The sequence below is a fragment of the Lithobates pipiens genome, unplaced genomic scaffold, assembly GCF_037356315.1.
Source record: "Lithobates pipiens isolate NorthernLeopardFrog02 unplaced genomic scaffold, aLitPip1_a1.2 Scaffold_1, whole genome shotgun sequence".
Lineage (NCBI taxonomy): Eukaryota > Metazoa > Chordata > Amphibia > Anura > Ranidae > Lithobates > Lithobates pipiens.
In genome coordinates, this window is record NW_027507685.1 from 10203703 (window position 1) to 10218667 (window position 14965).

At 46.3% G+C, this 14965-nt stretch overlaps 1 protein-coding gene across 1 annotated transcript in view; it reads left to right on the forward strand.

The window, feature by feature from the left end:
- The first annotated feature begins 12487 nt into the window (after nt 1-12487).
- STAG2 (STAG2 cohesin complex component) overlaps nt 12488-14965 on the forward strand; it is a 161835-nt gene continuing 159357 nt past the window's right edge. Inside the window, exon 1 of the mRNA XM_077478660.1 lies at nt 12488-12717. The gene's annotated coding sequence lies outside the window, so the exon portion shown is untranslated. The remainder of the gene's footprint in view (nt 12718-14965) is intronic.

Genomic DNA, 14965 nt, shown 5'->3' on the forward strand with positions numbered 1-14965 from the left:
TGGTTCCCAGCTCATGGGGGCCATGTTTTTACACACGATTCACCCTGATCCCCAGTGCATGGGGCCATGTTTTCACCCTGATCCCCAGCCCATGGGGGCCATGTTTTCACACAAGATTCACCCTGATCCCCAGCGTAAGGGGCCATGTTTTCACCCTGATCCCCAGCTCATGGGGAACATGTTTTCACACAAGATTCACCCTGATCCCCAGCGAAAGGGGCCATGTTTTCACACACGATTCACCCGGATGCCCAGCTCATGGGGGGCCATGTTTTCACACAAGATTCACCTTGATCCCCAGCTCAGGAGAGCCAGGTTTTCACACAGGATTCACCCTGATCTCCAGCACAAGGGGCTATGTTTTCACACAAGATTCACCCATTCTTCACAAAAGAAAAATAAATAGAAAAAATGTCTGAACATGCCAAATAAATAGGAGCTGCTTCTGATAGGGCAGAGATGAGGTAAAAGCACGGTTAAGCCCCTCCTCTCAACTGCTCACCTAAACAAGTGCGTGCAACCACTCAGAGCCGTACGCATGCGTGGATGGGGATGTTTTGCAGCAAAAATAAAAAGTCCTGTTGTGATTGGTGGGCAGCGCCGCTGCCAAATGCAACCCATTGCAGTGAATGGAGCTATAGTGTGACCACAGGCATATATGCACTAGAGCTGCACGATTCTGCCTAAAATGAGAACCAAGATTTTTTTTTGCTTAGAAGATAGATCACTATTCTCTCATGATTCTCGCTGCGTCTCAATTTTTATTTATTTTTTATTCATCGAATTGTATTTTTTCCCTAAAAATTGCGTTTGAAAGACCGCTGGGCAAATACAGTGTGACATAAAATATTGCAGCAATTGCCATTTTATTCCCTAGGGTCTCTGCTAAAATATATATAATGTTTCCAATAAAGTTTCCAAAATTTTCTAGTAAAAATAAAATTTTTTGTAAAGGTTTGCGTTTTTTCACCTTAATTCATCCTATGCATTAAGGTGTAAAAACATAACATCCGACAATACCGCCCCCCCCCCCCCCCCGTTTTACTTAGCTGAGCCTGTTCACCTGCTGCGCTCGCCCCCCCGATGTCCTCTTTGCCGCTCAGCCTGGCCGTTGATTGGCTAGAGTGGATGGATTGAAAGCAGTGCAGCCATTGGCTCGTGCTGCTGTCAATCACATCCATTGACGCGGTGCGCGGGGGCGAGTGATACAGTAAGCGGCTATAGCCGCCGGCCGTATCACGGAAGCGCACCCGCAAGAACTAAGCACCATGAGAGAGCTTGCATGAAGGGGGTTAGTTCTTGCGGGGAGGAGCTGAGACAGCCGCCGAGGGACCCCAGAAGACCAGGTTCGGGTCCACTCGGTGCAAAACAAGCTGCACAGTGGAGGTAAGTATAACATGTTTGTTATTTTTTTTTTTTTTATTGTTTTTACAACCCCTTTAACTTAGGAAAGAAGTCTCAGAAAAAGATTTAGACTTTAAGTGGTTAAACGTCCTGCATTTACAGTTGTTGAAAAACTTGGACTGCCTGGATTTTTATTTATTTTTTACAAACAAAAATGTATCCCTTTGATCTAAGAAGCAAGTTTAGTTACAATGTTTCATATTAAAAACTTGGCAGACTGCCCGATGTTTTCTTTTGACAGCTGAGTGAGCAGATAAGTCTCTCCACTTGTTATATGAAAGAATTGGCAAACTCTGCACTAGAGATCGTCAGGGGGGTTGAATCAAGATCGCAATTTTTTTTAACGATTAATTGTGCAGCTCTAAGCCCTTGTACACACGGTCGGACATTTCCGATGGACAATGTCCGATCGGACCACGTGTGTGGGCTCCATCGGACTGTTTCCGTCAGAATATCCAACGGACCAAGTTTTCCAGCTGGGCTATAAAATTTTCCGACAACATGATCCGATCGGACTTTGTCCGATTGTGTGTAGAGAATTCCGATTGGACAAAGTGCCACGCATGCTCAGATCAAATTCCTAGACCAAAGCTATTGGCTACTAGCGTGAATGTAGTCCCGTCGTAACAAAATAACGTCATCACGTTAAGTACGATTGGATTTTCCGACAACTTTGTCCGACCGTGTGTATGCAACAGTTTCAGACAAAATCCGTCAGACAAAATCTGACGGATTTTGTTGTCGGAATGTCCGACCGTGTGTACAAGGGCTAATATGCACATATGCCGACCTACGACACTTGGTGTCACGAGTCAGCATTTTCAGGGCTAAAACAGCCAAAGAAAAGGGGACATATCGCCTCTTCCCCACCTATCAAACGCCCCCTATAAAAAAGCTGTCCACTGCAGAACTCTTTTCAGAGGGCGGCAAGGGCTGCCATACATAATTATTACAATACCAGATTTATATAGCGCCAACAGTTTATGCAGTGCTTTACAATGTAGAGGGGGGTCAGTACGATTACAATATAGTTCAATAAAGAAGGAAAAGGAGGGCCCTGCTCATGGAGCTTACAATCTATAGAGAGGGGGAGGTGGTACAAAAGGTAATAGCGGCAGGGGATGATATCATGGAGGGGACTTGGGTACAGTTCTTAGGTGGAGGTGGGGTGAATAAATTTGTTTCCAGGGATCGCCTAAAGGTGGACAGGGTAGGAGCTGACAGGAGATACTGGGGCAGAGAGTTCCAGAGGACAGGAGAGACTCTGGAGAAGCCCTGGAGGCAAACATGGGAGAAGGTAACAAGGGAGAGCTAGAGAGCAGGAGGCCTTGGGAGGAGCGGAGAGGACAATTTGGTTGATATCTGCAGATGTTGTGGATAGCCTTGTATGGTGTGGTTATTATTTCGATTTTTATACGGTGGAGTAGGGAAAGGCAGTGAAGGGATTGGCAGAGACAAGAACAATACGTGTAGCAAGAGGCTCTAAGGCAAAATGCATCAAAAAACGCATTAGTGTGAATCAAGCCTTAAGCTGGATTCACACTTATGCATTTTTAGTGCTTTTTGCATTTTGCAGATTTGCTCTACAGAACGTGTTCCATAGGAAACAATGTTAAATGGGCTGTAGTGCAAATCTGCACAAAGCAAAAAGCACTAAAAATGCATAGGTGTGAATCCAGCTTAAGGCTTGATTCACACTAACGCGTTTTTTGATGCATTTTGCCTTAGAGCCTCTTGCTACACGTATTGTTCTTGTCTCTGCCAATCCCTTCACTGCCTTTCCCTACTCCACCGTATAAAAATTGATTCACACTAACGCGTTTTTTTGATGCATTTTGCAGTAATGCAAGGAAATTTTTTAACATGGGTTCCTATGGAACATGTTCACATCAATGCATTTTTGTGCCTCCGCGTTTTTGGAAAGGGTTGGGACTTTTTTTCATGCAAAATGCAGCGTTTTGCATGTAATAGAAGTCAATGGACCTGCATCAAAAATGCAAGTACCGCTTTTTTACAGCGTTTTTGCAGCGATTTTCGTTTTGCGTTTTTTTTTCCTTTATTTTTCACTGTGTATATCTGGTTGCTAAGCAACCACAGTGTAAAAAAAAACCCCAAACGCAGCAAAATCGCGGTAAAAACACGTGTCCAAAAACGCGACAAGCACCGCAAAAACACTCAAAAGCAACATGCATAGATGTGAATCGAGCTGCGATGCGGGAACGCTGCAAATCTACTGCGGGTTCCCACATGGCATGCCTCCCGGCGGCAGTTCACACTGCCCTATGCGAACTGCTGGGAGTGTCAGTGAAAAGTTAAGGGCACCTCCAAATCAGTTCGCATATCGCAGTGCGATCTGCAAAGGAATCAGATCGCACGGTGTGAACACCCATGCGATCCGATTCTGCTGCGGACCAAAAAAAGGGTCCTTTGCGAGTTTGGGCCGGATGCGATGCAAATTCAGCCATACTATCTGTATGGCTGAAATCGCATCGCACAGAGATCGCATGTGATTTGCACTGCAGTGCGGTGCAAATCACATCCGATCTTGTACACCGCAGCAGTGTGAACCCAGCCTAAAGGTGGAGGTGGGTTGCGGTGCATTGTGTAAAAATGCAGACATGCTCCATTTTTATGTAACACACCACACTGCAGGGTGTCACACTGGTGAATAGAGTTTTTGTTACAAATAGAAACAAAGTAAACAGTTGTGTTGTTATAATGCATATCACCTACAAAGTGTACACCACACACCCGTATTAGCATGCACGCTGGTGTGAATGGGCCTACAGAAAGACATTGATAAGATAGAACAAGTCCAGAGACAGGCAACTTAAATGGTGAAAGATCTGGGGGATAAAACATATCAGGAGAGACTGAAGAAACTTCACACCTATAGTCTGGAGGAAGGGACTAAATACAGAGAAGATGGTTCAGGAGGGAAGGATTTCCAATGGGAGGTTGAGATCAACAATATGGGGACATGACCTCAAACTAGCAGGAGGAAAGTTCAAAAATAACCAAAGAAAATATTATATATATATATATATACTCTGTATATATATATATATATATATATATAGGTATAGGGGCTGACTCAATGAACCTCTTGGTATCTATTTCCACTGTCTCTCTCCAATGTTTCTATGCTAAATCCAACTTCATATTTTGGTCACATTTGCTGGTCACTAGAAATATGAAGATAAAGACGATTTCTCCACCTGTGGACCAGGGGTGGACTGACAACTCATGGGGCCCCCGGGAAATAGGAGATTATGGGGCCCCCGGGCAATAGGAGATTATGGGGACCCCGGTCAATAGGTGATTATGGGGCCACACAGTATACACAAGCACACACAGAGTATACAATCACACAGTATACACAGACATTGTTTCTATTATCTGAGAAGGTACTGGAGAGGTGGGGCAGCTATAATCTCTGGATTTTTAGACCAAAGGGATGTCGGTAAGGGACATTTCAGAGACAGATGTAAAAAAAACACAAATTTTGACATACTGTCCCTGGTTTTACTGAGGCTGGCAACCCTGATGGGGCCCCCTAGTGGCATAGGGCCCTCGGGCAGTGCCCGAGTGGCCCAATGGTCAGTCCGCCCCTGCTGTGGACTAAGTTCTGGTGTTCTGGGAAGACGGGTGTCATATTTTAATTGGACATACAGGGAACTCATATATTCAGTATGTCCTCATGGAGACGACTTATGCCCCGTACACACGAGCGGACTTTTGAACATCCAAAGTCCGACGGAATGATTCCGTCAGACTATTCGATCGTGTGTGGGCTGCAACGGACTTTTGATTCGCCAAAGTCTGACGGACTTTAGAATATGGAACATGCTTCAAATTTTTCAGACGGAACTCCGCCGGACCCGGTCCCTTCGAAAAATTTGTTCGTGTGTATGCTATTCCGACGGACTAAAACCGACGCTAGGGCAGCTATTGGCTACTGGCTATGAACTTCCTTATTCGAGTCCAGTCGTACGTCATCACGTTCGAATCCGTCGGAGTTTAGTGTGATTGTGTGTGGCCAAGTCCGCTCAGTCGAAAAGTCCGTCAGAACTCTGTCGGAACTCTGGCAGAACTCCTTCGGAAGTCTGTCGGACATAAGTCCTCTCGTGTGTACGGGGCTTTACTGTTCATTATACATAGAAGATGGTATTCTGTGTACATATATATGGGGAACAAAACACTTTGCTGTGGGGTTTGACTTTAATAGGAAGGAATGGAATTATATTTAAAACATGGAATTTACTAAGACTGGAGCAGACGTGCATGGCAACCAATCCACTTCTACTTTTCATTTTCATAGCTCAATTGAACAAGCTGATGATAGAAGCTAATTGGTTACTATGATCAACTGTTCCAGATTTTGTGTGCTCCGGTTCCTTATCCATTTTCACATAGGGGTTGATTTACTAAAACTAGAGAGTGCAAAATTTGGTGGAGCTGTGCTGCATGGTAGCCAATCAGCCAGTAGCAGCTGGTGTTTTTTTTGGGGGGGGGGCAAACAATCTACCCGCCACCACCGCTGAGCAGACATGGCAATAAATCACTGTCTACTTACTACATGGATATAAGCAGCAGATGGTGTATATCATTCTCCATACATCTTGAGGAGCCTAGGCTACAACTGACGTGCTCTGCTTAGTACATAGCACATAAAGTTAGAAAGTCAGTACAAAAAGTCAGAGAAATCCCCTTGTTGGTCATAGCCAACACAGCTATTAATCCCCCTCTACCAGGGGCAGACTGACAACTCATGGGGTCCCTGGGCAATAGGAGATGATGGGGCCCCCAGGCAATCAGAGATTATGGGGCCACACAGTATACACAAACACACACACACACACAGTATACAATCACACTGTATACACAGACATGTTTCTATTGGCTGAGAAGGTACTGGAGAGGTGGGGCAGCTATAATCTCTGGATTTTTAGACCAAAAGGATGTCGGTAAGGGACATTTCAGAGACAGATGTAAAAAAAAAACCACAGATTTTTGCATACTGTCCTTAGTTTTACTGAGGCTGGCAACCCTGATTGGGCCCCCTAGTGGCATGGGGCCCCGGGCAGTGCCCGAGTGCCCCAATGGTCAGTCCTCCCCTGCTCTCTACTATAGGCATAGCAGATAATAGCCATCATTCTACGCACATCACTCTGAACCTAGGCTACCACTGACACTCGCATGTTAGTATATAGCACCAACCACCAAGAGAATCCGATGATCATCCGCTTGCTAAAAAGGACAGAGCCAGCGTTCTATAAGGCGATGTTCCATACATTTCAGAGCCCCGTTTGGAGCACCTCTCCAGTGACAGCAGATTAATAACCGGATAGTGACTTACAGAGAATCAGTGTGACAATAGCGAATGTACTTCTAAGTATATTTGGTCTCTAAAGTGACTGTCTCTTGCAAAAAAAAAAAAAAACTCCTGGAAAAAGAAGACGGAGGGTGCACTTTCTTCATTGTAGTGTTATGTTGCATGTTAATGTGCGTTGTGTTAAGGCAGCAAATAGAGATGAATGGACAACCAGCACACCCCAACATTCTGAAAATTGGACACGACTCTTTTATAACCCTTTTCTAACCCAATACACTACCAACGTGCTACAACACAGGTGCGTTGCCTTTGGAGTTCCAGTACAAATGAATGACATTGCAATGCATGTAATGTCCAGTGTGCTAGTGTAAATGGGGCCTCAATTCTTACTTCTTCAGAGAGCAGTAAATTTCTAACTGCACTACAGAATATCCAGGTGTGCTGGAAGACTATGTCACCCGCTGACCACTATGGTCCCATTGTCCGGGCCGCACATCATTCCAGGCCACACTCATGGCATAGGAGCCGGTGGGAGAAAGCACAGTGCACAGCTGAGGGTCAGATGCTGAAGATTCTTAAATAAAATGAAGTTAGGACTTGCTGGAGACCTAAAGCTGGCTACACGTTATACAATTTTCCTTTAGCCCTTGTACACATGGTCGGACATTCCGACGGACCGTGTTGTCGGATAATCCGACTGACAACGTTTTAGAGCTGGGCTATAAAACTTTCCTACAACATGATCCGATTGGACTTTGTCCGATTGTGTGTAGAGAATTCCGATCGGACAAAGTGCCACGCATGCTCAGATCAAATTTCTAGACCAAAGCTATTGGCTACTAGCCTGAACGTAGTCCAGGCGTAACGAAATAACGTCATCACGTTACGTACGATCGGATTTTCCAACAACTTTGTCCGACCGTGTGTATACAACACAAGTTTCGGACAAAATCCATCTGACAAAATCCGACGGATTTTGTTGTCGGAATGTCCGACCGTGTGTACAAGGGCCAAGATTTACCAAAACCATATAACATGAGGTCAAACTGCCACCTCTTCCCTTTAAAACCGAACATATTCTTGTGAAAAAAAAAAACAAAACATTTTTTTCACGAGAAGAAAAACACGGGTTCTGTGGCTGATTAAGGTGGTAAGAAAACTCACTTGGTGCCATATTTGCACTAAATTAGCCTCAGAACCTGTGTAATTCATATGTGTTTTGTTTTAAAGGGATGAGGTGGCAACCCTAGGTCAAACCAAAACACTTTCCAAATTGTATGCAATCAGACAGGCCCTTGTACTACATAGCTGAAAGTAAATCTAAAGCCCCATACACACTATCAGATTATCTGCTGAGTTTTTCCTTCAGATTTACCAAAACCATATAATATGAGGTCAAACCTTAGGAGTTTCAATGTGTATGCAATCAGGCAGGCCCTTCTACTACATGGTTTTGGTAAATCTGAAGGAAAAACTCACCAGATAATCTGATAGTGTGTATGGGGCTTAAAGCCTCATACACACTGTCAGATTTTCTGCTGATTTTTGTCTTCAGATTTACCAAAACCATGTAGTAGAAGGGCCTGCCTGATTGCATACACATTGAAACTCCTAAGGTTTGACCTCATATTATATGGTATTGGTAAATCTGAAGGAAAAAATCAGCAGAATATATGATAATGTGTATGGGGCTTTAGACCCCATACACACTACGTATTATATTTTCTGCAGATTTTTGTCTTCAGATTTACCAAAACCATATAATATGAGGCCAAACCTTAATGCCGTGTACACACGATCGGAAAGTCGGCCAGCAAAAGACCAATGAGAGCTTTTGGTCAGAAAATGTGATTGTGTGCATGCTCCATCTGACTTTTGCTGGCCACATTTCGGCCAGCAAAAGATTGAGAGCAGGTTCTCAATTTTTCGGTCGGAAATAGTTCCTATCTGAAAATGCGTTCGTGTGTATGCAATTCCGAGGTGCAAAAACTCATGAATGCTCAGATTCAACTACGAGACGGAAGCTATTGGCTACTGAACTTCCTTTTTCTAGTCCCATAGTACGTGTTGTACGTCACAGCGTTCTTGACGGTCGGAATTTGGTGTGACTGTGTGTATGCAAGACAGCTTGAGGGAAATTCCGTTGGAATTCCGTCGGGAAAATAATCAAAGCTTTTTCCGACCAAAATTCCGATCGCGTATATGAGTTTCAATTTGTATGCAATCAGGCAGGCCCTTGCACTACATGGTTTTGGTAAATCTGAAGACAAAAAATCTGCAGAAAATCTAATAGTGTGTATGGGGCCTAAAGAAAATCGAACAAATACAATTGTATAATGTGTAGCCAGCGAAAAATGTGTTGCTCCGACTTTGAAGTGCAACTTTGGATGGGTGTGACTTGTTGTCCATCTGCAAAGTTGAACCTACTGATGCATGATAAACATTTAGGTATGACTTTCATGCAACTTTTGAGGGTTAATAATGAAGTCTATGGCCCTTAAAAGGGTTGTATAGTTTTTAAAAAAAAACAACAGACATGTAATACTTAGCTCCTTTGTGCAAGGATTTTGCACAGAGCGACCCCCAATCCTCCTTTTTTTGGGGTCCGTCCTCTGCACTCCTGGCTCCTCCTCTGCTCAAGTGCCCCCATGGAGAGCCACTTTCCATGGGGGCACTCGTACGGGCATGCTCCCGAGTCCTGCTGCTGTGTCCATTGGCACAGACAGCAGGACTCATTCCCACCCCCCGTGTCATTGGAATTGATTGACAGCAGCAGGAGCCAATGGCTCCTGCTGCTATCAATCTATCCAATGAGGATCTGAGACAGTGGCTGGAGCTGGTGTGCTCATCCCCGTTGATGGAACGATCTGGTTCAGGTAAGTAAAAGGGGGGCTCTGGGGGGGCTGCTGCACTACAAAAGGCTTTTCACCTTAATGCATGGAATGCAATAAGGTGAAAAACCTTGAGGGCTTACAACCCCTTTCATTTGTATGAAAGTTCATGAACTACTTTGAAGTTTCTGCAACCTTAATAAATGGTTATCATTGGAAAACATGGGGTACAACTTGATGTCCAAAGTCACATGACAAGTCACATAAGTTTGAATTGGGAGTTTGTAATGAGTTCTGTTTTGAGGGATTTTTTTTTGATCACAAAGGTCTCATTTAAACTTGCGTTTGGGAAGGGGGGGTTGTAAAAAAACAAAAGCAAGTGAGGCATGTTTTTACCAGCCCACTGCTTTAAGTCCCTAAGTTGCAAAGGGAGCTGTATGGGGGGGTATAGATATGTGGAGGCACTTTACATAAGCAACATGCCAAAATGTATGCCCCTTGTTGTGTCTGGTAGGCAGTATGGCCTGCTGAATGTAACCCGTTTAAGTAAATGGGTGCATGCTGCAACTGCATGCAAGGTTGTGGCACATTGGTGCCGGTTAAAACAGGTGTTGAGGAGGAAACATAACACTCTCTGAAAAGCAATCTACTGCAGATCATGCTTCAGAAGTCTACGGCAAGTGCAAGTGAGTGCTACCAGGCAAGTATTCAATGCAGGATTCATAAGGGTGTACATACTTATTACAGTGAGAAGAGTGGAGGTTGTTCACAAAAACTTCAAGAAGGCTTTTTTTTTTTTTTACTAGACTTTAAATTCTTTAAGAAAAGGAAACAGGACATTTCATTGGTGACTTGCTTCTGTTGATCCCAGCATTGTATATGATCGCCCAGAGCCCAGCATTGTATGCAATCGCCCAGAGCCCAGCATTGTATGTGATCGCCCAGAGCCCAGCATTGTATGTGATCGCCCAGAGCCCAGCATTGTATGTGATCGCCCAGAGCCCAGCATTGTATGTGATCGCCCAGAGCCTAGAATTGGATGCAATCGCCCAGAGCCTAGAATTGGATGCAATCGCCCAGAGCTCAGCATTGTATGTGATCACCCAGAGCCCAGCATTTTATGCAATCGCCCAGAGCCCAGCATTGTATGTGATCACCCAGAGCCCAGCATTGTATACGATCGCCCAGAGCCCAGCATTGTATGTGATTGCCCCATAGCCCAGCATTGTATGTGATTGCCCCATAGCCCAGCATTGCATGTGATTGCCCCATAGCCCAGCATTGTATGCGATTGCCCACAGCCCAGCATTGTATGCGATCACCAAAAGCCCAGCATTGTATGTGATTGCCCCATAGCCCAGCATTATATGTGATTGCCCCATAGCCCAGCATTATATGTGATTGCCCCATAGCCCAGCATTATATGTGATTGCCCCATAGCCCAGCTTTGTATGTGATTGCCCCATAGCCCAGCTTTGTATGTGATTGCCCACAGCCCAGCTTTGTATGCGATCACCAAAAGCCCAGCATTGTATGTGATTGCCCCATAGCCCAGCATTGTATGTGATTGCCCCATAGCCCAGCATTGCATGTGATTGCCCCATAGCCCAGCTTTGTATGTGATTGCCCCATAGCCCAGCTTTGTATGTGATTGCCCCATAGCCCAGCATTGTATGTGATTGCCCCATAGCCCAGCATTGTATGTGATTGCCCCATAGCCCAGCATTGTATGTGATTGCCCCATAGCCCAGCACTGTATGTGATTGCCCCATAGTCCAGACTTGTATGTGATTGCCCCATAGTCCAGACTTGTATGTGATTGCCCCATAGTCCAGACTTGTATGTGATTGCCCCATAGCCCGGCACTGTATGTGATTGCCCCATAGCCCAGCATTGTATGTGATTGCCCCATAGCCCAGCATTATATGTGATTGCCCCATAGACCAGCATTGTATGTGATTGAGCGATAGCCCAGCATTGTATGTGATTGCCCCATAGCCCAGCATTATATGTGATTGCCCCATAGCCCAGCATTGTATGTGATTGAGCCATAGCCCAGCATTGTATGTGATTGCCCCATAGTCCAGCACTGTATGTGATTGCCCCATAGTCCAGACTTGTATGTGATTGCCCCATAGTCCAGACTTGTATGTGATTGCCCCATTGCCCGGCATTGTATGTGATTGCCCCATTGCCCGGCATTGTATGTGATTGCCCCAGAGCCCGCCACTGTACGTGATTGCCCCATAGCCCAGCACTGTCAGCACTGTATGTGATCGCCCCAGAGCCCAGCATTGTATGTGATTGCCCCATAGCCCAGTTTTGTATGTGATCGCCCCATAGCCCAGCACTGTATGTGATTGCCCCATAGCCCAGCACTGTATGTGATCGCTGAGTCTACAGATGGACACGTGGTACAATCAGCATGGCCAATGTGTGTCCAATGTCCTTTACCAACAATCATGGAGTAGAAGGGCCTCACCCAGCACTGCAGGCCATGTATGGACAGACAGGCCCTCCTATTACACGGCTGATGGTAAATCCCATAGAGACTGTAGTGGAATGAGCGGCCCGCTTTCTACCATTCACATAACATCCATTCATTGCTGACATCTCGCTCTTTGCACAGATATGTTGTGAAATCCTTGAAGTATTGAGCACATTGCATGCGATGGGCACATTGTATACAGCGCTACACGTTTATTAGAAGAACACGGGAAGGTGACTGACTGTAGAGCAGCAATCCGATTGGAGAAAAGTCAGTGCCCGGCAGGGAAGGGGTTACAGGAGGTGTGAGTGTCCGGCCTGGCAGCGCCGGGGTTAATGAAATAACCAAAACAAGGGCTCTGCCCATTAGGTGGCGCTGCGCCCCAGCGAGAGCCGGACACCGCCTTGTGGCCGCCAGGTGGCGCCTGCGCGCCTCATTCGACTTCGAGCTGCCGAGGAGCGAACAACTCAAGCCGACCCCGAGCCGCCGCCGCCAAAGCGTTTGCTATTTGTCATCCGGGGCCCGGACAAGGATTAGGCCTTGCCGCCGTCGGACTGTTCGCTGTGGTCTCGCCGTGCGCGTGTGGCCGCTGTCGGGATTATTAGCGGCCGGCGGGACGAGGCCCTCCCCCCCGGGAGGCGCGCTGTGCTGGAGCTGAGGTAAGTTATAAAATGGCGGACACGTTGGTGGAAGTTTCCTCGGTGCGGCCTTGTTGTGGGGGGGAAGGGATTCCCCGCTCAGTTGTCGGCGGCAGGTCGGAGTCCGGGGCCTGGCTGAGGGAAGCGGGTGAGCAGGAGGGAGGCGGGGAGAGGTGGGGGGAGGAGGAGGGAGGACGAGGCCTTTTCTTCTTCCTGTTCTCCCGCTGCCCGCCCGGGTCCCCCCATTATTGTCTCCCCCCACCTCATAGTGTGCTGGGCCTGTGTGCGCCAACTCCGCGGTAACCCATAGCAACCAGCAGAGGTCACGTGTGGGGTCAGGCTGGCAGGATGTGGCCCCTTGTTTTGGCGCCACTGTGTGCGAGTAACCTGGCCTGAACCCCCCCCCCCCGGGCTGTGATTGGTACATGCGGTCCCCGACTCCTAAATAAGTCATGGCTGATCGTGTAATCCTCAGAGGTCAGAGATCACACGCCCAGACACATGGGGGGGCAAATACAGCCAGGGATCCCTCCTCCTCCCACCCCTGGGGTCTACCTGACTTTGGGGGCCCCAATACAGCCAGGCATTCCTCCTCCTCCTGGGGTCTACCTGACTTTGGGGGCCCCAATACAGCCAGGGATCCCTCCTCCTGGGGTCTACATGACTTTGGGGGCCCCAATACAGCCAGGGATCCCTCCTCCTGGGATCTACCTGACTGGGGGGAAATAATCATTTCTGGTGGTTTGTGATCCAGTTGTTGTTGTTGGAGTTTAAAAGGTGGTGGTGGGGGAGGGGAAGGTCCAGGGACCCAAAATAAGCATGGCTACTTGTTGAGATGTCCTGAAAAGGCGGTGGACGGGCTGTCCTGTGCTCTGTCCGCCTGTCCTGTGCTCTGTCCGCCTGTCCTGTGCTCTGTCCGCCTGTCCTGTGCTCTGTGGAGGAGTCAGCAGGCAGACGACAAGCCGAGTAAATAAAGCAAAGCTGGAGATTTTTGTTGTAGGTGGTGTGATCCGGGATGTGCTGCTTTTGGGTGGGATTATTTATTTCATGTTCCAATCACAGGGCTGGTAGTGGGAGCTAAATGATCATTTCCATGCCAGGTCCTCTCTCTCTCATCACACATGTGTGTAAACAGATGTAGACGTTTGTCAGCGTGCTCCATCGCGTTTCAGGCTCCGGCATGTAAAGTAACATATGCTTCGTAATGTAAGGTGCTTGTCGGTGTATGGGGGAGGGGACCCCACCGAGCATCTGATTTTATTACATTCTCTTAAGAACATTTTTATTTTATGCTATTAAAGAGACAAAGTTTTTATTCTGCTGACTTGGCACAGAATGGTGTATTCCGTAAAGTTGGCGCTCCTTGTATTTTCACTGATCAGTACAGCGCCAGATGTTGGTAAACACTTTCACATTTTTGTGTTTTGTTTTAGTTATGGAATAATATATTTTATCTTCCTTTTAGTATCTGTATAATGTTTTGACATGTATAGGTTGATTGGCTTCTCTACGTTCTCAGATGCCTTCTCCTTTTTGGTGTCATGAGATTTACACCCCTCCCCCCCCACTCCCTCCCTAATATGCCACACCTCTGTTTTTACTGTCTATAGTGGGTCACCTCCCAATCCCACCCTCTTCTTATGAGATCAATCAAAAGCCTAGTAAACTGAGGTTACTCCACTACAAAAACACTTCACTTTTAAATATGCATATTCTTCTTATTTCAGTGTTTTGTTTCATGCAATTTGACTTATTTCCGCATTTAATGGTAATTATCATTTAGGTTTGCAGGTGTTTTTTTTTTTTTTTCTTTGGAATGACGCTGCTCAAAATATTGGTCTTAACAGCCAACTGCTATGCAGAATGTAAATAATCCAAGTGAGTCTATTGCTGTCATATTAAGATCTAGTTTAGGATGAAAGAAAGTTGGTATCCCGCCTCTCACAGCTATGTTGTCTTCCTTGCAAAAGAACAATGTTGTCAGAGGGAGGGGGAAGATCAGGTAGCCTATAACTGCGTCATACCATGGTGGGGCCTTCATGGCTTGTAAGCTACCACCCTCCCATTCTGTTGCTTCTCATTTGTTGGTGGTATGAGGTGGGCGTGGTGACAAGTTCTCTCGCCCTCTCTGAATACAACGCTCTGCTGATTCCAGTTTGTGACTTGCTTTGCTTTTGCTGTAGCTTAGCATGTTTGCTTGCTGAGTTAACACATTTAACCTGTTGTGCTGCATTCTATAGATAGCCAGTAGAACATGACTAAGGGGCAT